Genomic DNA, 25,518 nt, shown 5'->3' with positions numbered 1-25,518 from the left:
GCTATTTGTTATGCAGGAAATGAAGAGCCCAAAAGAGTAGAGAGAAGTACCTCCTTTACTAGCAGCCAATATTTGCTGCTGCTGGAAGACATGCAGAATTCTTGAAGGCTCCTCAGATAGTAACAAGAGTGGGAGCAATTTGTTAAATCATAGAATGGTCTTAGTTTGGAAGGAAACTCAGAGATCATCTACTTCAGCCTCCCCACCATGGGCAGGGACATCCCTCAACTAGACTCAGATGAGTAAGATTTCATCCAAACTGGCCTTAAACACCTCCAGAAAGGACCTATCTACAGATTCTCTAGGCAGCCTATTCCAGAGTCTCACCACCCTTGTACTAAAGAGCTTCTTCCAAAGAACCGGTATAAACCTACTCTCCTCAGCTACAAACTATTCCCCCTTGTCCTATTGCTAGACACCCTTATGAAAAGCCCCTTTGCAGCCTTCCTGTAGGCTCCACTCAGGTATTGGAAGGCAGCTCTAAGGTCCTTATTTTCACAAGAAGTCTGTATCTATTAATACAGACATTAGTTTTGCAGTGCAGAAAAGCACACTGCTTCTCTTGCAAACATTACTGAACTATATTAATTCTGTGGACCAAACTGGATTGTACCAAATTTCTTTTCATTGAGCAACACTTGCTAATATTTTGTAAATCCAGAAGAAAACACAACTCAGCAAGGGTGATGGGAAGTATACTTTTATGTTAAATATTTATTTGTACCTTTAGAAAAGTATAGACACCAATGTGTCCATTTCTTACATGTGCATACATTTTTCATCATTAGAAAAAACAATATTGCTAATTTCATTCCGAAGCAAAGCAGGGAGTTATGGTCCTTCAGATGATACACTGGGGATATGCAGCACACACACGGCTCCATCACTGAAGACTACTTTCTGCTTTTACCTACATTGCAAAAGGTTCCAGCCCTCCTGCTGTCAGCTCTCCATTGACTCCACCTCTTGACTCTTTGAGGCTGGCTGCTTTCCCACTAGGCAACAGGAACACCAGCAGCTCTGGAGCCTGCCCCTGCCATCCACTCAATCCCCTGACTCACCCAATTACTTTTAAAATTGATTTGCTTTGTGGGGTTTTCTGAGCTGACAAGCTAGAACAGTTAGCAAGAGGAATATCATACTCAGGTGACAGCATAGCACTGCCGCCTGAGAAATCCACAAATCCAGGGTACAGCTTCCCTCTCCATACATTTCATCACTACACTGTACCATGCACTTTCTTACAAGTCATCCTCTGTGTCTTGCACCTGTAAAGCATTTAAATTAATGACTTTACCTATGCATTAAGCATAAATGCCAGCACTCGCCACCAGCAGCCTCATGCATTTTGTTTATGCAATCTTTAAATACTATGCATGCTTAAATACTATGTTTGAACATTATTTTCCATATACTTCAGGTGTCCTGCAGAGTTAGAGCAGATATGGATGGTAGACATCCTGCTCCTTAGCCCTTTATTAAGCTGTTTATCCGTGACACTCCCAGGCATCTGGTGGTTCAGCTGCATAGCTGTAGTAGATTTCCTGCTATCCAGGCCTACATGGTATCTCTTTGGCCTAAATTCTAAGGTGATACTTCTCAGAAGCAGTTTATTACCTGAAATAGAATTTGAACCATCTTGCAAAGAAGCCATTTCCACAGGTTCATGTGCTTCTGGAGCAGAGGCTAAGTTTCACTTTCAAATACTCACAGGAGTCTCAGACCCAGGTAACTACCAATATCTTTTACATCTCTCTTTTGCTGGAATGGATGGAAAGTCAACCTTTCTGAATCTGGACCTCCTCCCTGCTCCCACCAAATTACAGAACATGAGGGCAAACTTAGAGTTTGTTCTTTGGATCTCAACCCTGTGAACACCAACTCTCAGAGATGGCTTTGGCAGAACTAATGAGAATGGTATAAGACATTATCACTTCCCAGGTTTAAGCTCTGCCTCCTGGTCAGCAGACTGCTGCAAGCAATGTTTAGGCTAGAGGTGAGGCTGCTTTGTACTTATCTAAGAACTACACGTTGGGATAACAGACACACAAGTAGACGTCCTGTTCTACCATGAAGAGACTAAGTTCTGCAAAGCAGTCTGGCATAGTGCTGTCAGCATTAATCTCTCCAAAGTATTCATTTCAATCCACCAGGTATTACATGTCAAAACCCTTAAAAGTTCAAATAATTTTACACGGTGACTGACAGATTTTGCTCATGTTGCTCAGGGCTACTTGAATATGTAAATCTGCTTGCTTGACTAGACCTGTTTGGCACGAAGACTGAAGTCTGCTGGATAGTTTTCGTGTGCTAAATCTGTCTAACTAAAACATTTATCCAGTTGTAGGACAACAATGGCTAAGCACAAGCATGGAACTCAGCCTGACAAGTCCAATGGCACAGAAAAAGATATTTTACAAGAACAGGACAAGTCTTTGTAAATGACAGGCTATATGCTTAAATATAACCCAAAGCCCAGGAATACAATTCAGCGTTTCCAGCAGCAACAATTTACAGAAATTAAATGCCAGCTATTCAAAAGATGATGGAAGCAAAAAAACCCAAGATGTTTGAAAAGTCTGAGTAAGCACAAAAATTAAAGCTGGACTTCAAGTTCTACTCTTATCTGAAATACACTGCCTGCAGGAATCCACGGGGGAGAGGAGGGGGAATAATAGAGAAAAAAATCCCCTCCCTCCCAAAAGTGAAACCTCATTGAACTACAAAAATACATTAGGACTGAAAAAAGATTGAAGGTCTAAAAAAAGTGTCACTTTTAGTGTTTTTAAATGCATATTAGGCTGTTCTCTTTATGGCTTCTGGGATGAGGCAATGAAATGGCTATCCCTAGTTCAGTGTTACTAGTCTGTGTGGTTGCAGAGAAGTTAGAAAATGACATTTTAAAAGGCTTGGTATTTAGATAGCAGATAAAAATGGATCACATATCTGGATGTTCCCAAGTTTATCTTCTTAAGAGAGGTTGCTATGAACTCTTTGAAGGTTTCAACAGCTAAATTCATCAGAAAAAAAAAAAAAAAAAGTAACCTTGTTTCCAGCTTTGCTTTTCAGAACTGTGGTCTATTTTCCCTGTTTTCTTATCTGTGCAGCTGTCCATGGATGCAGGAGACATTTAAGTCTACTGGCAGCCAGATTCACACAGCCTTCTGCAAATTTATTTTTAACACAGGAAAAACTGAAAGGCACCGGGGGCTGAACTTGTATATAAGAGAAGGAGGCAATAAGGCACTTTCTGGAGGCTGCTGCTTACAACAAAACAAAAGTAGACTGGCCTGTTGCCACTACGGCAGTGCTAAATATATTGAATTTAATGAGTGACTGAAAGGATCTCAAAGCATTTTTAAGAGAGCTCTAAAGGCACTACAATAAAACTGAGCATAACATGCAGAAAAACTGAGGCAGTAGTGATCACTACCAATGTGTAACATTAACAATCATTGGATTAAACCATGGGATCAAAATAGTCACATCAAGCAACCAACCAACTTTGCTTGTTAATGTCTAACAGAAATTGTAGGAACTACAATTCATGGAAGAATGCAGCGTTATCAATTAAACACTGAAAAATAAAGTACAAAAATATTTTGCTATGCTAGGAATGTTTATTTTCCTACTAACCAGCTCATTGTTTTCCAGCGTTGCATTCCCAGTATTGCCATAGCAAACTCACAGCAATGCTAGCAATGTGGAACAGAAGCTGGACATCTCTCTAGCACCCGAAGTGGAAACTACAGCAGAAGAATTTGTGTTGTTCTACCCTCTGAGCGTGGATTAACAGCCCTCTGTTACTGTTTATTTGATGTCTGATGCTTTAGCAGAACGCAATGCCTTCAGGAAGCTCCCTACGGGCTTAAGCAGCCGTTCCCGCACCTGACCGACCTGAGGCTCTCCAGCGCTTCTTTACCTTCGCGAAGTTTCGAAGAGCCAGAGCTGACCGCACAGAATGCTCCGGGCTCTGTCACAAGGTGTGAACTTGTTTTTTCTTTCCGCAGCACGCTCAGCGCTGCAAAACTCATGGGAGAGCTAAAACGGTGCCTTACGAATTCATTCTGGAGCTTTGTCCGCCCAAACTACTACGACCCCATACCTCCTCCCGCCGACCACACGCTCCAGCTGCACAGGGCTCCGGTCGCGGTGGAACCCAGCCCCCGGGAGCCTCCCCCAGCCGCCGCCCCGGCGGGGACACGCAGCCTGCTTCCGCGGTGCGGCGCTGCTGCTATCGCCACCCGTCCGGCTACGCGGCGGCTCCGTGGGCGCGGAAGAGGCGTCCGGCCCGCGATCGACAGCGTTTTGGATTTCTTTGTTCTCTCCGCCCCAGAGGTAGCAAAATCCCATCCCAACGCGCCTATCTCCTCCTCGCCTGGCCGCGCTTCTCGCCGGCCGGCCGCAGGTTCGCGGACGGCCCGGGACGGTGGCGGAGGCGGGGGGCGGCCCGCGGGTGGCACCGATTGGCGCAGCCGGCGCACGTGGGGCCGCCCTCACGCCTCGGCGCTGGCAGCGCGGCGGCTGCCGCCGCGGAGCACGGAACGGCGCTACTCCACTCCGCTCTGCGCGGGTCTCTGCGCACCGTTCACGCCGCTGCGGAGAGAAGAGCTGGAACAGCGGGAAGGTAGGGGGCGGCAGCTCCTGTGCAGTGGGTCGTGGGCTGTGTGGGCTGGATGGGGGTGGGGGCTGTGGGCTGCACCTACCGCGCTCCCTCCGTGGGCGCCCCGCGCTTGCCTCGTGGGGGCTGGTGGCTGCCACGGCACCCGTGGAAGGAGTTCTCTAAGGAAGCTGGGCAGCGAGTTCACCATTAACTCCGCTGTGTCGCCTCGACCTTAGCTCTGGGAGCGCCGTTGGCGCCCTGGGGGTGTTGAGCCGCGGCCGCTGGGTCTGCGCCCTCGAGAGGAGGCTGTTTCCCCGCCGCGGGGCGGGAACGGCCTCTGCCGAAGCCCACGGAGCTCTGCGACCGCCGAGCGCCGTCCACCGGACGGCTGAAGTGAGGCGAGCGGTGCGTCTGGTTGCGCAGCCCTTCTTTTCTCGCCGTCGGAGGCTGGGGGAGGGGGGGCGGCGGGGGGAATTTTGGTCCTGTAGTCGCCCCCCTAGCAGAAGGCTTTGCTCTGACGGCGGCCCGAAAGGCTGCGCGCTGTGCCTGTGCCCCCGGCGTGCCTCTGGGAGAGTCTCCGGTGCAGAGCGGCACAGAACTGGCCAGCAAGCGTTAAGCGGATCTAGTGGGCTCCTTCCAACACAGTGTTTGAGGAGTAACCTTGACAATCCGGTAAACAGCCACCGCCGCGTCCCCTGCCTTCTGTTTGAACTAGCTTTGCTAATGGGAAAGTAAAACTCACAACATCTGCGTTCATTATCCACATGTGTGGCGCTGAGCCTGATGAAGCCTGAAGTTCAGGGAGATGTTTACCATTTTTTAGGGAAGCGTGTTACTCTTTTTTTCGTCTTGCATTGCCCTCTGTCGAACAGAGCAGGTTACGTTTCAGGAATTGCATCACTTTGTAAATCCCTCTATCTTTTTCTAAATATAAGCTGCCTTTAGGATGTCTTCAGCTTGGCTCTTTTCATGAGTCAGAACCAGCGTTGCTGCTTTTCATTGCTTGAACAGTCTCTACAGACCCATGACACCTCTCTTAAGAGTGCTAAGAGTAGTTGCTCATGTGATGGGCATCAACTGGCATCTTTGTGCTTAATGTTCACTGAGGTGGGCAGGACCTGATCGTTTTCCATCCTGGAATACTGGTACTTGGATTTTCTTTCAGTTATCACATGTCATCAAAGCTGCAACATCAAACTGTACAGCAGGTCTGCGACCTGCCATCCTCTTATGAGAGGAATTACCAGAGGGCAGGGAAGTTGTACCTTGCTGGTGATGCATTAAGTTAGCAAGCCATGGGTTTCTTTTTCACATCATTAGTTTCCAAGTACCTTTTAACTCATGAATTTTTCTGTAACTGAGGCCCTAAAAATTACAAATATGGTAGTTTTGAAAGTAATGAACACAAAAATACTTGTGGTAGAAAAAATACAAAAAATACAGTGGTGGAACACTGGAACAGGTTGCCAGGGGAGGTGGTTGAGGCCCCATCCCTGGAGATATTCAAGATGAAGCTTGACAGGACTCTGGGCAGCCTGATCTATTGAGGATGTTTCTGCTGACTGCAGGGAGTTTGGACTGGATGACCTTTGGAGGTTCCTTCCAACCCAAATCATTCTTGTTTTACCCCCCTCGCCCTCTGTGGTATCTCCACAGATTTTACAGTTTCTTGCCCTTACCAGGAATGATCCTTGTGGGCTTGATGGCATTCTGCTTGATAAATTACTTGGAAAAGGTCTCTTTCAGTGTAATGCTTTAAGGGCCTTTCTGTCTGGGGGAATGCACTTATGGTATAGTCATGCCACGCTAATTCCCCTTGTGCATGATCTCAATTTTCTGGAAGACCATGCCTTCAGAGTTGGATGGCAGCTTTAAAGGTACATTAATAGAGATCAAAGAAAACAAAAAATACTGTGACTTTCAGAGTCAAAGCACCTTTTTGGAAGTTAGGCCAATCACCATTTTGTGATAGCTTCCCTGGGTGAAGGACTTTTCAGATGGAAAACGTCCATGAAGAGTTGTGCTATGAAAAGTAGGCAGTGCTTTTTACCCCCAAGTAAGGCTGTTTGCTGTAGGACTGAAGCTGTTAATTTCTAATCTCTATTTCATTTATCTTCAAGTTTCTGAGCTTCCTTCCAGACACAGTCAGAATCTGAATGTCTAGAGTCAAGAAAGTGTGATGATAACACAATAATGTGTAATAGAGAAGGCACCAAGAGAGATGTTTTACTTTTTTTTTTACAGGTTTATATTCAGGTCACCTAACTCTTAACGTGCACTTGGGATTTTAAGACAATGAGGGTAATATACAAATAATCTAGTTATAAAATCCTCAGGATGAAAGGATTGCCCTCCCCCCCAGTTGAGTATTTTTTCATTATACTACTTCAGGCAGCTTATACTGGAAGTTCATCTTCTTAAATAAGATGAATTTATCAATAGATACCTCTTGTGCTTCTGCTGTTAGCAAATGAGGGCATGCATTACAGACAACAGAAAAATTGCTTTCTTTTTTTTCTCCTCTTTTCTTTTTTTTCTCCTCTTTTCTTTTTTTTCTCCTCTTTTCTTTTTTTTCTCCTCTTTTCTTTTTTTTCTCCTCTTTTCTTTTTTTTCTCCTCTTTTCTTTTTTTTCTCCTCTTTTCTTTTTTTTCTCCTCTTTTCTTTTTTTTCTCCTCTTTTCTTTTTTTTCTCCTCTTTTCTTTTTTTTCTCCTCTTTTCTTTTTATTTCTCCTCTTTTCTTTTTATTTCTCCTCTTTTCTTTTTATTTCTCCTCTTTTCTTTTTATTTCTCCTCTTTTCTTTTTATTTCTCCTCTTTTCTTTTTATTTCTCCTCTTTTCTTTTTATTTCTCCTCTTTTCTTTTTTTTCTCCTCTTTTCTTTTTTTTTCTCCTCTTTTCTTTTTATTTCTCCTCCTTTCTTTTTTTTCTCCTCTTTTCTTTTTTTTCTCCTCCTTTCTTTTTTTTCTCCTCCTTTCTTTTTTTTCTCCTCCTTTCTTTTTTTCTCCTCCTTTCTTTTTTTTCTCCTCCTTTCTTTTTTTTTCTCCTCCTTTCTTTTTTTCTCCTCCTTTCTTTTTTTCTCCTCCTTTCTTTTTTTCTCCTCCTTTCTTTTTTTCTCCTCCTTTCTTTTTTACTCCTCCTTTCTTTTTTTTTCTCCTCCTTTCTTTTTTTTCTCCTCCTTTCTTTTTTTTCTCCTCCTTTCTTTTTTTCTCCTCCTTTCTTTTTTTTCTCCTCCTTTCTTTTTTTTCTCCTCCTTTCTTTTTTTTCTCCTCCTTTCTTTTTTTTCTCCTCCTTTCTTTTTTTTCTCCTCCTTTCTTTTTTTTCTCCTCCTTTCTTTTTTTTCTCCTCCTTTCTTTTTTTTCTCCTCCTTTCTTTTTTTTCTCCTCCTTTCTTTTTTTTCTCCTCCTTTCTTTTTTTTCTCCTCCTTTCTTTTTTTTCTCCTCCTTTCTTTTTTTTCTCCTCCTTTCTTTTTTTTCTCCTCCTTTCTTTTTTTTCTCCTCCTTTCTTTTTTTTCTCCTCCTTTCTTTTTTTTCTCCTCCTTTCTTTTTTTTCTCCTCCTTTCTTTTTTTTCTCCTCCTTTCTTTTTTTTCTTCTCCTTTATTTTTTTTATCCTCCTTTTTTTTTTTTCTCCTCCTTTCTTTTTTTTCTCCTCCTTTCTTTTTTTTCTCCTCCTTTCTTTTTTTCTCCTCCTTTCTTTTTTTCTCCTCCTTTCTTTTTTTCTCCTCCTTTCTTTTTTTCTCCTCCTTTCTTTTTTTCTCCTCCTTTCTTTTTTTTCTCCTCCTTTCTTTTTTTCTCCTCCTTTCTTTTTTTCTCCTCCTTTCTTTTTTTCTCCTCCTTTCTTTTTTTCTCCTCCTTTCTTTTTTTTCTCCTCCTTTCTTTTTTTTCTCCTCCTTTCTTTTTTTTCTCCTCCTTTCTTTTTTTTCTCCTCCTTTCTTTTTTTTCTCCTCCTTTCTTTTTTTTCTCCTCCTTTCTTTTTTTTCTCCTCCTTTCTTTTTTTTCTCCTCCTTTCTTTTTTTTCTCCTCCTTTCTTTTTTTTCTCCTCCTTTCTTTTTTTCCTCCTCCTTTCTTTTTTTTCTCCTCCTTTCTTTTTTTTCTCCTCCTTTCTTTTTTTTCTCCTCCTTTCTTTTTTTTCTCCTCCTTTCTTTTTTTTCTCCTCCTTTCTTTTTTTTCTCCTCCTTTCTTTTTTTTCTCCTCCTTTCTTTTTTTTCTCCTCCTTTCTTTTTTTCTCCTCCTTTCTTTTTTTCTCCTCCTTTCTTTTTTTCTCCTCCTTTCTTTTTTTTCTCCTCCTTTCTTTTTTTTCTCCTCCTTTCTTTTTTTTCTCCTCCTTTCTTTTTTTTTCTCCTCCTTTCTTTTTTTTTTTTTATTTCTTTTTTTTTTTTTCTCCTCTGAACCAAATAGAAATGCTGTGCCTGCTGTATGTGCAGACACAAATCAAGGGAGCCCTTGACGTGCTCAATCGTTGACTTGCAGTCTCTAGTGACGTCTGGAATTTCAGAAATGGATGCTTTTGTGTTCAAGGCAGATATGCTACTGAATTCTTCACTCTATGGAAGTACATTTTAATTCAGTCTTCTGGTTCCACTATTTCTCATTGTGAGGACCCACAAATTAGTGAAAATCCACTGTCGTGTTGGTGCTAATAAGCATCACCTGATTGTTTCTGGTTATCTTCTGTGTAGCATTTTTTGTTTACACAAATCTTCAATAAGGAACAATTAAACCTTTTCTTTTTATATCCCAGACTTTTTTTTTTCTGACTTGGGCAAAAGGAGAGCAAAATAATAACAACAGTTCAAACAGTTCAAAATAAGAAGTATGTTAACAAGAGAAGGGACTACTGGTTCTCCTATCCAAATGATATTATGAAATGTTTACACTATGATAGGAAGGGGAGAACTCTGGTTTTTAGGGAGGAAGGACCCTGTCTGTGCATGCATATGTTTAATTTCTTATTTTTCTGTGTAGATTAGTTCAGATTAGTTCTAATGCAATGACAGTAGTTTTAATGAAAAAAAAACCCTAATTTCTGATCTCTAACATTTAGATTACCTTAATAAAGTAAAAACATTATGAACATTTAAGATTGCTGGATGGTGCAGAATTTGTACAAATGGCTATGAACATGAGTTACTAAAAGCCTTGCTATCGTGATCTGATATGGGTTAAAGTCCAGAACTGAAAGCTAAACTTTTTTTCCTTGCCCTTTAAACCTAGTTTTAATTGTGATGCCAGCATCACAAGTCTTTTTTTCTTTTTCCTCCTGACTTGGCTATCTTGTGTGGTAAATTTCAGATGCTTTCCTTTCATTATCTTTCCTTGGAGCTTGCCTGTGATTTTTTTTTTGGTACCTATGAACTTTTGAAATAACTTAGAGCTTGTGGTCTAATTACAGCTATATCTGTTAAGAACAGGAGGAGCACCCTAATTAAGTATCTGTATGAAGCACTTGGAATTGTGAAAGACTTTAGATAGCAGATTTCTGGGTAGATTCAATTTATTTTGTGTCTCCGCATAAACCAGTTCTGTTAAACCTACATTGGTAATAAATCATAAATGCGTAAAATGGTTTGAGTTGAAAGGGACCTTAAAGATCATCTAGTTCCAGCTTCCGTGCCCTGAGTAGGACCTCCTTCCACTAGACCAGCTTGCTCAATGCACTGTCTAACCTGACCTTGAACACTTTCAGACATGGAGCATCTGCACTCTCTTTAGGCAGTCTGTTCTGGTGTCTCACCATCTTCACATGGAAAAACTTCTTTCTGATATCTAACCTAAGCCTACCCTCTTTCCATTCAAAACTGTTACCCTGTGTCTTATGACTGTATTTTCTGATAAGGAGTCTCTCCCTATCTTTACTGTAGGCCTCATTTAAATGCTGGAAGACTGCTATTAGGTGCCCCTGGAGCCTTCTCTTCTCCAGGTTGAGCAACCCCAGCTGTCTCAGCGTGTTCCCATAGGGTTCCAGCCATTTGATAGTCTTTGTCACCCTACTCTGAACTTGCTCCAATGTCCATGTCATTGGGGATGACATGGATGATCTTTTGAGGTCCCTTCAGATCCAAACCATTCGATGATTCTTATGCTGGAGGCCCCAGAGCTGTATGAGAGCACAACTGAGGGGCAGAAGCACCTCCCTTGACCTGCTGGTCACACTGCATTTGATGCAGCCCAGAATGGAATTCAGTTTTTCATCCGCCAGTATCCCCAGCTCCTCCTCTGTAGGGCTGCACTCAGTAATAAACTTGTTTTGAATTGACTTTCAGTATAAGAAGTTAATTTAAAATGAACCAAAATAAGCCTGCTGCTGTGAAAACAATTCCTTTTGCTTGAGGCATCACCGTAAGGTAAAATCAGAAGTGTGGCTTCCAGAGAATTGGATACTTGCCTGCAATTAATCTGTGGATCTGTGGAAAAATTCTTACATATACTTACAAGGTTGTTTTGGTAGTTCTGCTGTCTAGCAAGTTTTTTTGCTTAGACATTTTGATTTTGGGTCTCCTTTTCATAGGCAATTCTGTGCTATGCATGCAGGCTGTTTAAGAAAACACACTTTTGTGTCTTGCTATTTGTTTCTTAGAGAAGCAAAACAGTTATTTCCTATGTTTGCTTACTTTTTTTCTTTCCCAGGAAAAGATTGTAAAGTATTTCAGTTCTATTTCTGCCTTTCCAATAGCCTGTGTATTTTGGAAGAGGGGAAGAACAAACATTTGGCCATATGTAATGCACACTTGGAAACCCCCTCTTGGTAATTTATGGAAGTTCTAGGATGTTTACAAGCTTCCTTTTGAATTGTTTGCCTTTGTGGGCCATTATTGGAGTGTATCATCTTTCATCATTTAAAGAGGTGGAATGCACATTGCCTTATTGTTAGTCATATATAGTAAGAATGTGATCAGTTACTCCCAGATTATTATTACTCTGTTAGAGTGAGTTCTTAGTGCAGTTATTTTCTTGAGCTTATATGGAAGGTTCCTGACACCAGGAAAAAGTATCCAAATGTTCTGCTACGCCCAGAGAGATTACTTTGTTAGTATCTTTGTGACTTCAATACATTCCTTTTAATTAGTTTTGTGGAGTAGCGGTTTGTTCATGGTAGATTAGCAATCAACTCTGCCTTCTAATAGTCTTTTTTAGTCTCTAGGACTGCACAATATTGTAGAATGGTTTGGGTTGGAAGGGAATTCCAGAGGTCAACAGGGACATCCTTAACAAGATGATGTTGCTCAAAGCCTTGTCAAGCCTCACCTTGAAGATCTTCAAGTATGTGGCTTCAACTACCTCCCTGGGCAGCCTGTTCCAGTGTTCCACCACCCTCATGGTAAAGAACTTGTTCCTAACATCCAATCTAAATCTGCTCTGCTCTTGTTTCAAACCATTGCCCTTGTCCTGTCCCTGCAGGCCTTTGCAATGAGTCCCTGTGCAGCCTTCTTGTAATCCCCTTCAGGTGCTGACAGGCTGTTATTAGGTCTGCCTGGAGCCTTCTCTTCTTCAGGCTGAACAACCTCAGCTCCCTCAGCTTGTCCTCATAGCAGAGGCATCCCAGCACTGATCATTTCACAGTCCTCTGGACCCATTCCATCAGGTCTATTCTCTCCTTGTATTGAAGCTCAGAATTCACTACTTAGTTCTGTCATGTAAAAATATGTACCCGCACCAAAGTGATTGAGGATACAAGAAAGACCAGATGAACACAGAAGAGCTGAGGGTGCATGGGACTCCTGGAGGTAACTTTCTTGTTTGTTTTAGGAGACTACAAAGGCAATTGCTGCTTGTAAATGTAGATGCTCCCTAGTTAGGAGGGGATATCAAACATAGTTTTTTGTTCTTTTCCTTATGTAAGCAAATGAGTAAGTGAGGTCAGACTGGTATTCAAAGATGGAGTGGAGTTCTTGGCTACTACACCTAAAATTCTCCTAACTTACATCTTTCTGAACCATCTTAAGTTGTACTCAAACTGTTTATTTATGTCTTGTTCAGTGGAGAAGTTCACCTTCAGTATAAACATGCTTTTAGTATGTAATTTGAGGAAGAATTATTCTTGACTGGTTTAGTAAAACTCCAGCTTAATAGAATTACAATCATGTAGCAATTGTTAGCTTAAGTTTTGAAAACATCAGTTTTATTGTAGCCTGTATGCATTTGCAGCTCTTCAGAAGTGGCTGTCAGAGCAGCAAAGAATGACTCAACAGCATATGAAACGGTGGATACTTACCACAGGGCTGCTAATTGAGTATGATCTGTATTAGAAAAATGCAAAAAAGGATGAATATTTGCATAGGTTTAATAATTTTTCTGGATGATGAACTAGTTAGGCTGTGTTAATGTAGCAGACCGACATTCCTTTGAGGTAGGATGTTCAGATCACTTGCAGTTCACCAAGGCTTGAAATGCACACACAGAATTTCATGACTGAAATGTGGGGTTTGGAATTCCTGATGGTAGTTTAACTCCTATGGAAATGAAAGAAAAGGCTGTAGCTGACTTAGTTGGGATTTAAACAGAGAAGCTAAGAGTGGTTTGTCCCATGGAGTTCTTTTACTTTTCTCCTTCCTACCTATTTAGATAGACTTAAGATATTCCTTTAATAAGTAATAATGGAACTAGGTGAGATGTTTCTCAGATATGAAGGTGGTAGTCACAGGATATAATCTGTACCTGAAGTACCCAAGTCTAAGTGTTTTTCTTCTGTTGATCATTTGTATCTTACAAGTATTGCTCTTAACCTGCAGATTACATCTGTGTCTCAGGGCTTAAAACTGGAGTCTTTTAGTCAACCCTTGCGTTGACTCTTGTGACTCGATGCTGTCTACTTCATGCACCTGATTATTCTGTAGCTTGAGGTGTCCACCTTTCTGGTCTAGTCAGTAGGAGTTTGAAAGCCCTGAGGGCACGACTGGGAGCATTGTAGTGTTTCAGAAAGTAATGGCACTGCTTCAGTAAGCACTATTAAAAAGCATGAACAGAAATAACTTTTATGTGAGATGATGCTAGCTTTGTCTGTTGGGTTATGTCCCATTTAGACATCTTAACACATCACTGTCCTTGCACGCCCAAACTTAGTGAGTCGTGGATGATTCTTGTCTGCAGCCCAGGAGATCAGTTACATGAAGTTGTGTGTTGAGTAAGTCTTGTGAAGGTAAGAGAATTCACTGAGCTGTGAACTTTCTCGGGGTGAAGTTGGGACCCGTAACATTTTTAATGCCTGCATGGGATAATAAATATGACATTTAACATTTTAGAAGTAAAACCTGTGTGTCTGATACTTTAACTCAAAGTCCTTGTCTGACAGAAGTGTGATATGGCAGCCTTTAAAGGAGTAAGAAACCAAAATGCCTAGGCTTTGATTAAGGAACCTAGTAAAGGTGAGCTATGCATAGGGTGCATTCAGATCCTTGGAAAGATTACATGAAAGACTAGATTCAGGTTCTGTTCCCTTGCTAGACAGTGCTTCATTTCAGGTGACAGGAAGTGTGCAGCTTAAATATTTCAGACTTGGTTACTTTAATTCTTTTTCTTTCAAAATCCTGCATCTCAGGCTCCTAAAAAGAAAATTTCAATGTTAACCTTTATCAGCTTAGAAATGCCTTAATTCTATTTACTTTTATGCATAAAAGAAAGCTGTATGTGATATATATTTACACACCCATACATTTAGACTTAATCACATCACATAAATAAAACTGCTTTTTGTTTGTTTGTTTCTATCATTTTTCTCTTGTAGCAGAGACAATAGGGGGTGATGAAAAAGTGTTTGTACCTCTGCTGCTTCTTCCTTGCTGCTAGCTTATTAGGGAGCTGTTTTTTGGGTGCTTGGGTAAATTGGGAATTCTCCAGTGGTAGTACATTTGATTATTTTCCACTTGTCTCCTAGCTTGTGAAGCAGTGTTTAGTCAGGATGCTGATAGTATGTGGTTGGGTACTTGCTTTTTTGTGTGTGAAATTAGTTTTGTTGTTCATTCAAAAGCTAACCTAGTACACCTTGGGATTTGTTGTTTGTATTCCGTTTAGTTACTGGGAAAAGTACAGGAATGGGTTGTCCTTGCTGACAGCCAGGTACCACTCAAAGTGCTGAGGCTTCCCTAAGCCCTTGGAGAAGTGATCAGGCTAAAGAAGGCAGCTGTGCAACTCTCTACTGCTGCACCTGAGGCCCCTCAAGTGCGCACACACATCTGTGAGCTGTGTGTAGCGAGCCCTCTTGCTGCTGAAGTAGATGACCTTAACTGAATAGTTTGTAGGTCATACTGTACTTCAGGGCTAAAACCGTGATAATAATGAATCTTTCTGTTTTTACAGATAGCCAGTGTTTCAGGTTTTATCTTCTAAGCAGTTCAGTAAATGCCTTGAAATCCACTCAGTCTGCATTTCGTGTCCCTTGGTATTTGGACTTGTGGATTTCTGCCATGAGGAATCTTGCCTCTGCATACCAAGAGGCATACCTGAGGTGGGGGGTGCAAGGAAGCTGGGAAGGGAGTTTTTACAAGACTTGGTGTGAGGGGACAAGGGGAAATGGATTGAATCTTGAAGAGAACAGATTTAGACTGGATGTTATGAAGAAATTCTTTACAGTGGTGAGACCCTGAAGCAAGTTGCCCAGGTAGGTTGTGAAGGCCAGGATGGATGGCTGGCTGAACATGAACCAGCAGTGTGTCCAGGTAGCCAAGAGGGCCAATGGCATCCTGGCCTGTATCAGGAACAGTGTGGCCAGCAGGACCAGGGAAGGCATTCTGCCCCTATACTCAGCACTGGTTAGGCCACACCTTGAGTACTGTGTCCAGTTCTGGGCCCCTCAATTTAAGAAAGATGTTGAGGTGCTTGAACATGTCTAGAGAAGAGCACCAAGACTGGTGAGAAGCCTGGAGCACAGCCCTACGAGGAGTGGCTGAGGCAGCTGGGAGTGTTCAGCCTAGAGAAGAGGAGGCTCAAGGGAGACCTTTTTGCTCTCTACAAGTACCTGAAAGGAGGTTGTAGCCAGGTGGGGATTGGTCTCTTCTTTCAGGCAACCAGGGACAGAACAAGAGGACACAGTCTGAGGCTGTGTCAGGGCAGGTTTAGGCTGGATGTTAGAAAGAAGTTCTTCACAGAAAGAGTGATTGGTATTGGAATGGGCTGCCCAGGAAGGTGGTGGAATCATTGTCCCTGAAGGTGTTTTAAAAAAGTCTGGATGAGGCACTTAGTCCCTTGGTTCAGTTGATTAGAAGGTGCTGGGTGATAGGTTGGACTTGATGATCTCAAAGGTCTTTTCCAGTTCTCTGATTCTCTGTGTGGTCTAGTGGAAGGTGTCCCTGCCCATGGCAGGGAGGGTCAGAACTGGATGATCTTGAAGGTCCCTTCCAACCTTATCCATACTGTGAATCTCTAAGAAGGAAATGGCATGTCACATGTGGAGCAATGAAAGGCAGCATGTGAAGGTGTAGTGCCTGGGTGTTTCATAGTGACCTGGTTTGGCAAGCAATTGCACGAGTGCCTTTGCTCACTTCCTGCTGGTGAAAGAGCAGTAAATCCAGGGTTAGTTTTTTCCTAAGTTCCCTCCACTCTGTGGATTTATTACCTGTTCTTACAATATAGGCTTGTCTGAACTTCAAGACATGCCCAGCTTTGATGTGAGTGGTTGTACTCATTTTTGCCTTATTGTTTGAACACCCCTCCAAAAGGTGGTATGAGATAGAGGTGGCAATTTATGTCTGTTACGGTTTTGTAAGGGCAGTAAATACTTTTTCTGTCAGTAAGAAAAAAAAATCAGTTTCATTTAATTCAGTGAGCTGTCTGGGGAGGGAGCTGGAGATCAGAAAAATGGAACTCAGACTCTGATAAAATGTATTAAGCTATGCTGAAAAACTTTTCTGCAAATAGAAGAAGCTGCTACAGTCCCCCTATAAGCACGTCTGAAAGGGGAGGAGGTGGAACTCCAGTGCCACGGAAACATGGAGAAGTGCAATGAGTATTCTAACACTGAGGTGTTAGAAGCTGTTGGATGTGTTTATCTGGTTCCAGAACCAGTAGCGCTGGTTCAGCTGTCCTTGGATGAGAAGTACTCCCATGACCTGGTCTCAGCTGTCTGTTGCTCTGCCACATCTCACGCCGTTTCCTGCCTTTTGTCTGTTCTTTCAGCGTTTCTCATCATTTCTCATCTTGACATCCTTTCTGTATGCCTTCTGCAGTTTGCTTGCTCTCTTGCAAAGCTCGTTTAGCAGTGAACTTAGACTTCTTAGGGACTTAGGTGGTGTGCAATTCACTGTCCTGCCTCACCTTAAATAACAGATTCCACTCTACTTTTAGACAACATTTATTTTGCTAGAGATTGATTTCCTCCATTGGCAGGTTAGTTCTCCCTGACCCCCATTTCATTTTCCATTGTGTCTTGAGAAATGGGGTATGTTTGAGGAAAGTGAGATGTGATATTCCCATTCCTATCTACTATCCTTTTTTTTTCTATTTTTTCCTCCTTTTTTTTTCATAAGGATGTATCTGAGCCAGAAGTGTGAGCTTGCAGCCCACAAGGCCAATGGCATCCTAGGCTGCATCAGAAGAAGCATGGCCAGCAGATGGAGAGAGGGGATTCTTCTGCACATTGCTTTGTTAAGAACTTAGCTGGAGTACTGCATTCAACTCTGGAGCTCTCAATACAGGAATGACATGGACTTGATGGAGCAGGTCCGGAGGAGGGCCAAAAAAATGATCAGGGGACTGGAGCACCTCTGCTATGAGGAAAGACTGAGGGAACTGTGGTTGTTCAGCTTGGAGAAGAGAAGGCTGCGGAGGGTCCTGAAGGGGTCTACGAGAAGGGTGCAGAAAGACTCTTTGCAAATGCCTGTAGTGCTAGGATGAGGGACAATGGTTTGAAATGAGAGAAGAGCAGATTTAGATTGGATGTTAAGAAAAAGGTTTTTACCATGAGAGTGGTGGAACAGTGGTACAGATTTCCCAGGGAGGTATTTGGAGCCCCATTACTGGAGATATTTAAGGTCAAGCTCCACGAGCTTCTGAGCAGCCTGATCTAGTGGAGGATGTACCTACTGAGTGCAGGGGAGTTGGACTAGGTGACCTCTGGAGGTCCCTTCCAACCCAAAACATTCTGTCATTATATCTTTTGCCAATCCTTGTGAAAATGACAGCCTCCTAAGAAGTTATGAGAACACACTGGTATCATGCCATGTGCTTATACTTTGGCTTTTGCATGGTAAATGTTTTTTTCTGAAGTTTCCTACCTGTTCTTGCAGTTCTTCCTGTATGAATGTAATTGCCTTGGAGAAATAGAAGGCTCCCAGTGATGGGTCTTGCAGCCCTTAAGACACGTTCCAAATGAAGTGCTTGTTTTCCCTTTAAGCAAATGGAATAATCTGTGTGGTTTCTGTTTTTTTCTTGAAGAAAAATGAATCCTAAGGAGGATTTTGTTTGGTGTTTTGATTTTTCCCTAGAGCATTTTAAGCAATGAATGTGGAAAATGTGGTCAGCCCGTCTGCCTTTGAAACTTTTCAAGCATGTGGACGGGAATAATCATGATTTTTAAAAGACTGCAATTCTCATTTCACTTTTTAAAAGGCATTCAATGCTACTGACCTTGGTGAAGAAATCTGGCCTCATGGCCAGATAGTTCTGACTAACTCCACGTGGAGAATGACCAGAAGAAACCATATGTAAATGTGAGCATGTAACCACTGTGTCGTCAGACTTTTTGTGGATGATGTTTAATGGTTCTCTTCTTCAAAAGTTCTCTGATGATCTGTATGTTGTTCATTGTTGGCCTCACTGATAACTGTTATGCTAGCTGCAGTGTGTCAATTTCCATTTTGCCTCAGCATCACCACTCTTCAAGTGCTTACTGTACATCTGCATTTCACATAAGGGTTCTGTTTTAAAAAGCTGTCAGTTCTTTAATCCAGATCTTTGAGTTTCTGGTTGTTTTGTTGGCTTTGTTGTTTTTGTTTTAGCCGTGGATTGGGAATCAGTTGTGAAAGTGCAGTGAGGAATGTGGAGGAATTCTGTACGCCAGGTGATCTGTTTTAAAGGCTACAGCTTGGTGTATGCAGAGCTCAGAAGCTTAGTAGTGGTAATGTAGCAGCTGATCCTTACCAGTGTAGGGGTAAAAATGTTATTTGCAAAACAAAAGCATGCAAAATCGATTGGATTTGCCTTATTATCTTGATGGGGTATGAATAATTTTCTGTTTGGTTGGATTTTGTTTACACTGTGGTTCATATATTACTGATATCTTTAATAAAAGGTATGGCTGAATCCTCTTGCATAATGGGAGAGCTACTGGGAGAGTTGTTAAATATAAAGAATTATCTGTGAGGTTTTAACTGCCTGTCTTGAAGATCACTGTCAGGGCTTTCTCCAGTCGTTGGACATAGTGAGCACAAAGCATCATGAACCTTAAAGGTGAAACAGGATCCCAGATCTTTGTTGAAGGCATGACATTTATGGATTTTCTTCTTCCAAGAGGAAGAAATTTCTCCTTTCTTTTAAGTTTGTCCTGTCTCTGTGGCATATTTGTCTTCATATGAAAGTTAATAATACAAATAAATTCATGTCATTCTCCTCCTTCCTTGCTCTCAGTTCTCTTTCTCTTTATCCTGGTGTCATGTACTTGCATTGCCTTTCTTTTGTATCTTCTAGCTTGACCAAATTTCACTAAAAAAAATGTAATTGCATCAGGATGCCTCCTCAGATTATAGCATGATCAGTGTGAAGGTTTAACATTAAAAGGAGAAAACTTTAAAGAGGGAAGAAAAGTGTTAAGCCGTAGCAAATTGTTAAACAGAAGGAGCTTGTACAAGATATCAAATGCCCTGCACGTTGCCGATCACAGAAGAACATTAAGAACAAAAATCTGAGGGAGACTTTCATAGCTGTAGAATAAGTTTCTGGTTGACGAATACTTGTTTTGAAATGCTTTTCCTTTTGGCTTCAGCATCCAGCTTCACGTCTCTTTGTGCTTCCCACTGTAACAAGGCTCAAAAACCTTGAGTTGAGTCATGTTTTTCTCTTTCAGAAAAACACAGATGAGAGAACTGTGCTTCTTGTGAAACACTGCCCTGGGGCTGTGTATAAGGAAATCCTAGATCTGAATTGTTCATATTGCAGTTGTGAAAAGGCATCAGAATAGTAAATAATTCTATTGTGTAGCAGCAAAGACAGCCAAAGCACAGTAAACATTTTGGTTTGGTCTTGTGTCTGATTTATATAGTTTATCTGACAAGGCACCTGCTTCTAGACTAAAGGAGCAGGAACTTGTGGCTGCTCTAACGTGAGCAGCAATTTAGCTTTCCCCGTGTACTTTCCTCAGGTGTTTGTACCTTGGCTTACTGAGTGTCAAATACCTTGCAGCAGTTAACATATTTGCGAAAGCTAGAAGGGATCCTGCATGCATCTGAATGCTCAGCAAACATTTGTCCTTTATTTTAGGCAAGCTCATAGGTGTCAGTAAACTTACAAGGCACAGAGTGTGCTGATACAGTGAAAGCACAGTGCCTCAGTGTGAACACAGCTGTGCAGACTGGTGTCTTGACTACTGAGAAAGCTGAGTCCTAGCAGAGGGTGAAGAAAACCTAATGGTGTCAGAAGGATTTAATTTCTTCTGTCTGTGTGTGAAACATAGCTTGCATCATCTTTGCAGTACAAGGGAGGAGGCAGCTGGGCTATCACCTGTGAGAGGTTCGGAGTTTGGGAACACCACCTGAAAAAAATCTGTAATCTGCTGGCAAAGTAAGGGTGCAGATAGGGATTGTTAGACTGAAATCCAATCTTGATCATATTAAAATGAATATGAAAGTGAAAAACTAGGTAGTCTTGAAGGGAAGAAGTAGTACATGTGTTTTTCTCATCAGTGAGGAGAGCAGTGGTAGCCAGAAGAGCCTGATAATTTCAAGAAAACTGGGCAGTGGTGATTTAAAAGCTTCTAAAAAGTTAGAACGACATAAATTTGTTTATGAAACTCATGTAGTTTGAAGAGATTGTATTTTTTTTGACAAGGAGATTTTGTTATCCCTTTCACCTCCACACTCTCCATTCATTTTGTGAAGTTATGCTGGGACCATACCACCAACAGGAATTGTGTGTGACTCCAGTTGTAGTTTTTGCCTTCTTTAAATAAAGGTAAGGAAAATAAGGTAATTACAGTCCTCCTTGGATGTGTGTTACTGAGTAATAGCAATAAGGCCTTTCATTAAAGCTGTCCTAAAAGTTCTTAAATGGATTGGATTTATAGCTTTTTTTAAGAAAGTAGTCAAATTACACCAGTGGGCCAGAGCTAATTGTATGAAGTTCAATGAGGCCAAGTGCCAGGTCCTGTACTTGGGTCACAACAACCCCATGGTAGGTTACAGACTTGGGAATGTGTGGTTTGAAAACTGCTACTCAGAGAGGGACCTGAGGGGTATTGGTTGACTGTCAAGTGAACTTGAGCCAGCAGTGGCCCAGGTGGCCAAGAAAACAAATGGCATCTTGGCTTGTATCAGACACACTGTGGCCACCAGGGACAGGAGGTGATCATCCTCCTGTGCTCAGTGCTGGTGAGGCCACACCTCAAGTGTTGTGTTCAGTTTTGGGCCCCCACTACAGGAAGGACATGAGGGAGCTGGAGGTTCCGTCTGGAGAAGAGGGGGCTGAGGGGAGCTGCCTCAAGGGAGGTTGGAGTGAGGAGGGGACAACCTTTGCTCCTTGGTGTCAAGCAACAGGAGCAGATGAGATGGTTCCAAGCTGCAGTAGAGGAGGTTCAGGATGGATATTGGGAAATATTTCTTCATTGAAAGGATTCTCAAACATTGGAATGGTCTGCCCAGGGCAGTGCTGGAGTCACCATCTCTGAGGATGTTTAGGCAGTGTGTGGACCTGATGCTTAGGGACATGGTTTAGTGTTGACCTTTCAGTGCTGGGTTGAGGGGTGGACTTGGAGTCTTTTCCAACTGGATATATTCTGTGATTCTATGACATCTGAATTGGAAGAAAACACATTGGAGATCTACTCAGTTTAAGACTTTCTTTTGGAGCTGCAGTTAGGTAAGAAGTGGCAGTTGGTCACTTTCGTATTACTACTTCTCATTCAAGAATCACACCCAAAAAGCCAGTAAATGCAGGATTATGTGGATCTGAGTGGGGAATGTTCCAATCTTACAGCATCATGCTTGTCAGTGAGCTTTGTTATATCTTTTGGTTATGTGGTTTAAAGGAAGAGGTCTGCTCTCTACTCATACACAACCTTTTTTGTGGGATTGTGCTATAAGGTGGTAAGTGGCACCTTGCTTATTCATGCAATATAAGGATAATTGTTAATGAATTTCCTTTGCTGGTCTTCAGGTTAACTAATTCACATACTCTGTAACCCACAAGAAGCTGAAAAGAAGTTACATGGAATATTACATGGCTGTTTCTTTTGGCAGGGGTTAGTAAGTACGTTGGAAAGAAAACTGTCTGTCTCTGTCTGGAACTTGCTTGTTACAGAGCAAAAATTCAACTGAAGGGATGCATTTAACTCGTGTTCGAAGAAATTGAAAACCATAAGGAAAAATTTGGATGACTTGGAATCTTAGATTTCAGCCATTACTGGAGAGTGACCAGATGAATGCTTCACTTAAGCTCTCTATGAATATGCTCTAAGCATGTCTTTTAGTCTCCTTACACATTTGGATGCTCGATGGCTCTCACTGCAGATTTTTAGTGAAGTGAATTTCAACTTTGGTATAAATGACAGTTTTCAAATCTGCCTTTGAATAGACAGGAGTTTGGTCTCATTGCTTGCACTACTTTTAATGGGTTTGTGGGCATTCTCTAGCAACTGAGTCTGTCTTGTAACACTTGTCAGCATCATCATTTGTACAGTGCACCATCTACTTCTTGGTGCTACAGTGCTGAGCTGTTCTAGCATGGCTGCATGTGACCTATGAGTGTGTTGTGTACCTCTATCCTCTGCGGAAGCACTGCAGTTACCTCCTGCGTATGTGTCACAACCACAGGCATGAACGCAGTGTCAGACCAAGTGATGGTGTAATAGAGGCAGTGATGTAATCAAGTGTGGTGCCCACAGGACACATGGAGCTGTCAAACATGAGATGTGTGTGTTAAAACTGTTACAGATAAATGGTTTATTTTTGATAGGCAGTTGTCTATTTCAAATGATAGCTGACAACATTATCAGGTACTAAATACAAAGGGGTTTTGTTTTGTTTGAAATTTACATTTAGAAGATTGAGATCTGTACTTAACCATAGAGTCATAAAATGGTTTGGGTTGGAAGGGGACTCCAAAGGTCATCTAGTCCAACCCTGCTGAGGTCAGCAGGGGCATCCTCCACTAGATCAGGTAGCTCAGAGCCTTGTTCAGCCTGACCTGTAATATCTTCAGCGATATCTCCTCAACCACCTTCCTGGGAAACCTGTTTCAGGGTTCCACCACCCTTCGTGATGAAGACTTATTCCTAATATTCAGTGCAAATCTACTCCTCTGTAGTTTTACTGCCCCCTTTTTTCCTTTGGTTTAGACAGATTTGGGAATGTTGTTTCCTGGTTTCAACTCCTGAGGGTAAAAAAAACCTGACCTCTCAATGGAGGTTACCTGGGAGTGGCATTAAAAAATGCTTAGAGAAATACTAGTTGTAAATCTGTGCTGGGCTTGTCCCTGGGCAGGAACATTCCAGATCTAGTTTCCAAGTTTCAACATGAATTGAGCTTATCTCAGAATGAAAACCTTCCCACTCTTGTCCTGTCCTCAGAAATAAGTTGGTCTGTTGCTTTTGGTGTTCTCCTATAACTGATAATTCTTAACTTCTACTTCGTCTGGCAACATCTTACTGCTGTTTTCTGTTCCACATCTCAAAGCGTTGCCTCCTTATGTAACACAGAAGAAGATTGAGAAGAACCAGGTTTGTGTTACGAAAAAGTGAGGCTAACAGTCTTTGTTTATGATGGTGCAGTTAGGTTCTTCATTTCATTCCTTCACTGGTCAAAGGTGGAAGAAAACTGCGTGAAATGATGAAACCTCTGGAACCCACCAAAGGTTATTATGAAATATGACACCAAAATGTCTTAAGTTGCAGTCTCATACATAGGAGCTAGAGTTAATTAAGCTATTAAGGTTTATACTCAGTGTTTTATTGATAGCTGCACATCCTAGTGATCAGTGAAAGGGGGTTAACTTTCTGAAAACTGCTCAGAAGTGTAATTTAGTGCATTAATTTCACTCTGTCACTTATGCAATAGCAGTGCTAGCTATTTGGTTTTTTCCTTCTCTTCAGACATGCCTACAGATTCAATGATTTATTTCCTTTTTTAATTTCTTCAGATTTATTAGCTAAGAGGCTTCTAGAATCTTTCTGCCATTCAGAAGACTGTGCATTGCTGACTCATGTGGAAAGGGAACCACACTGAACCTTTCTGTGCATAATTCTCCTTTCTGGCCTGCTCTGTTTATCTTCTTACTAAAAAGGGATTACACCCCCTAGGGTGTTGATGCATATTGGTAAAAATAGTTGTGGTCTGAGCAGTTACTTCTTTTGTGCATGAATTCTTGTGTTTGAATAAGAAGGATTTTTTTTATTGACACCAATGTGACGCGCTAGGCTCTATTACATCGTTGTTACAGGATCACAGGATGTTAGGGATAGGAAGGGACCTCTGGAGATCTTCCAGTCCAACTCCCCTGCCAGAGCAGGACCATAGAATCTAACACAGGTCGTACAGGAACACACCCAAACAGGGCTGGAAGGGCTCCAGAGAAGGAGACTTCATAACCGATCTGGGCAGCCTGTTCCAGTGCTCCGGGACCCTTACTGTAGAGAAGTTCTTCCTCATGGTGAGGTGGAGCTCCCTGTGCTGTAGTTTCCATCCATTGCCCCCTGTCCTGTCTCAGGGCACAAGTGAGCAGAGGGTGTCCTTCCTTCCTGAACCCCATCTCTCAGATATTTATAGACATATAGATTAGATCCCCTCTCAGTCTTTTCCTCTTCAGACTCTCAGCCCCAGGTCTCTCAGCCTTTGCTCATCAGGCAGTGCTCCAGTCCCTTCAGCATCCTTGTAGCTCTCCATTGGACTCTCAAGTAGATCCCTGTCCCTCTTGAACTGGTTAGTGTCAAAAGGTTAGTGTCTCTCTTGAACTGACCTAGTGTCAAAGAACTGACAAGGCTTGGCTGGTAGTTTGCCTTCTATCTAACTGGATTTCTTGCCAGTGTCACAGAGCAAATTTTCTAATGCACTTTTGTTAGCCTAGCATTACTCACTTCTTTTCTTGCCCACTAAGTCTCAGCTCAAAGTTTATCAGAAGGGCCAAGAGCATTCTTACAATGCTGGGAAGTGTTTCGAAGAATGTAATTTGTCACTTCTCTGTGCATTGGAGCTTGCCTACAGGAGGCAGGGTGACTAAGACAGATAATGTAGTCTTTCTAGGTCAAAGTCAAAGCAGGTTGCTGCTGTCATTCTGCACAAGTTTTGCAGCCCTCCCTCTGAAGATCTCCATCTGCAGTTCTCAAGTCCTTGCTGCCCTTGCTAACTACAAATGAGCACAAAGTTTTTGAGTCAGTGGTATAGCTTTCAGATGCAGGCTGTCTTCCTTCCCACTGCTGTGCTCTGGTAGTCTCTTGCATAATTGCCTCAGGCTGGCTACTGCTGCTGAATCAGAGATACTACTGTGTGCAAGCAATTAGATGTCTTTAACTGTTTCCTTCCTTCTGCTTGTCTGCTCTGTCCTTTGCTGGTAGCTTCCACAGCAGTCTCTCATGTGATTTTCAGTCCATTACTCAGAAGTTTCTGAAAGCATGTGAAAATCAATTTTGTTTGCTTGATTCCTTTGGATTTTTTCCTTTTGCTGTCAAAATGAGACTTGAAATAACTGTGGTAACAAAATGCTTGAGTCAGTGTGGGCTTTGGCTCCTGCTTGCTGCTCAGGACATTTACTCAAGCTGTTGTTGATGTTCCTTGTGCAAACAGTTAC

General features: G+C 42.1%; 1 protein-coding gene across 3 annotated transcripts in view; it reads left to right on the top strand.

Moving 5' to 3' along the window:
* The first annotated feature begins 4,537 nt into the window (after nt 1-4,537).
* Nucleotides 4,538-25,518, top strand: part of STXBP6 (syntaxin binding protein 6) — a 90,617-nt gene continuing 69,636 nt past the window's right edge. Inside the window, exon 1 of one of the 3 annotated variants that reach the window (XM_064148122.1) lies at nt 4,538-4,627. The gene's annotated coding sequence lies outside the window, so the exon portion shown is untranslated. Of the gene's footprint in view, nt 4,628-4,927; nt 5,009-5,162; nt 5,276-25,518 lie in introns of those variants that run through there. The other 2 variants (XM_064148141.1, XM_064148131.1) reach the window with 2 other exon arrangements.

This window comes from Pogoniulus pusillus, chromosome 1 (assembly GCF_015220805.1).
Source record: "Pogoniulus pusillus isolate bPogPus1 chromosome 1, bPogPus1.pri, whole genome shotgun sequence".
In the NCBI taxonomy this organism is placed as follows: domain Eukaryota; kingdom Metazoa; phylum Chordata; class Aves; order Piciformes; family Lybiidae; genus Pogoniulus; species Pogoniulus pusillus.
This window is presented reverse-complemented; position numbering and strand designations above follow the sequence as displayed.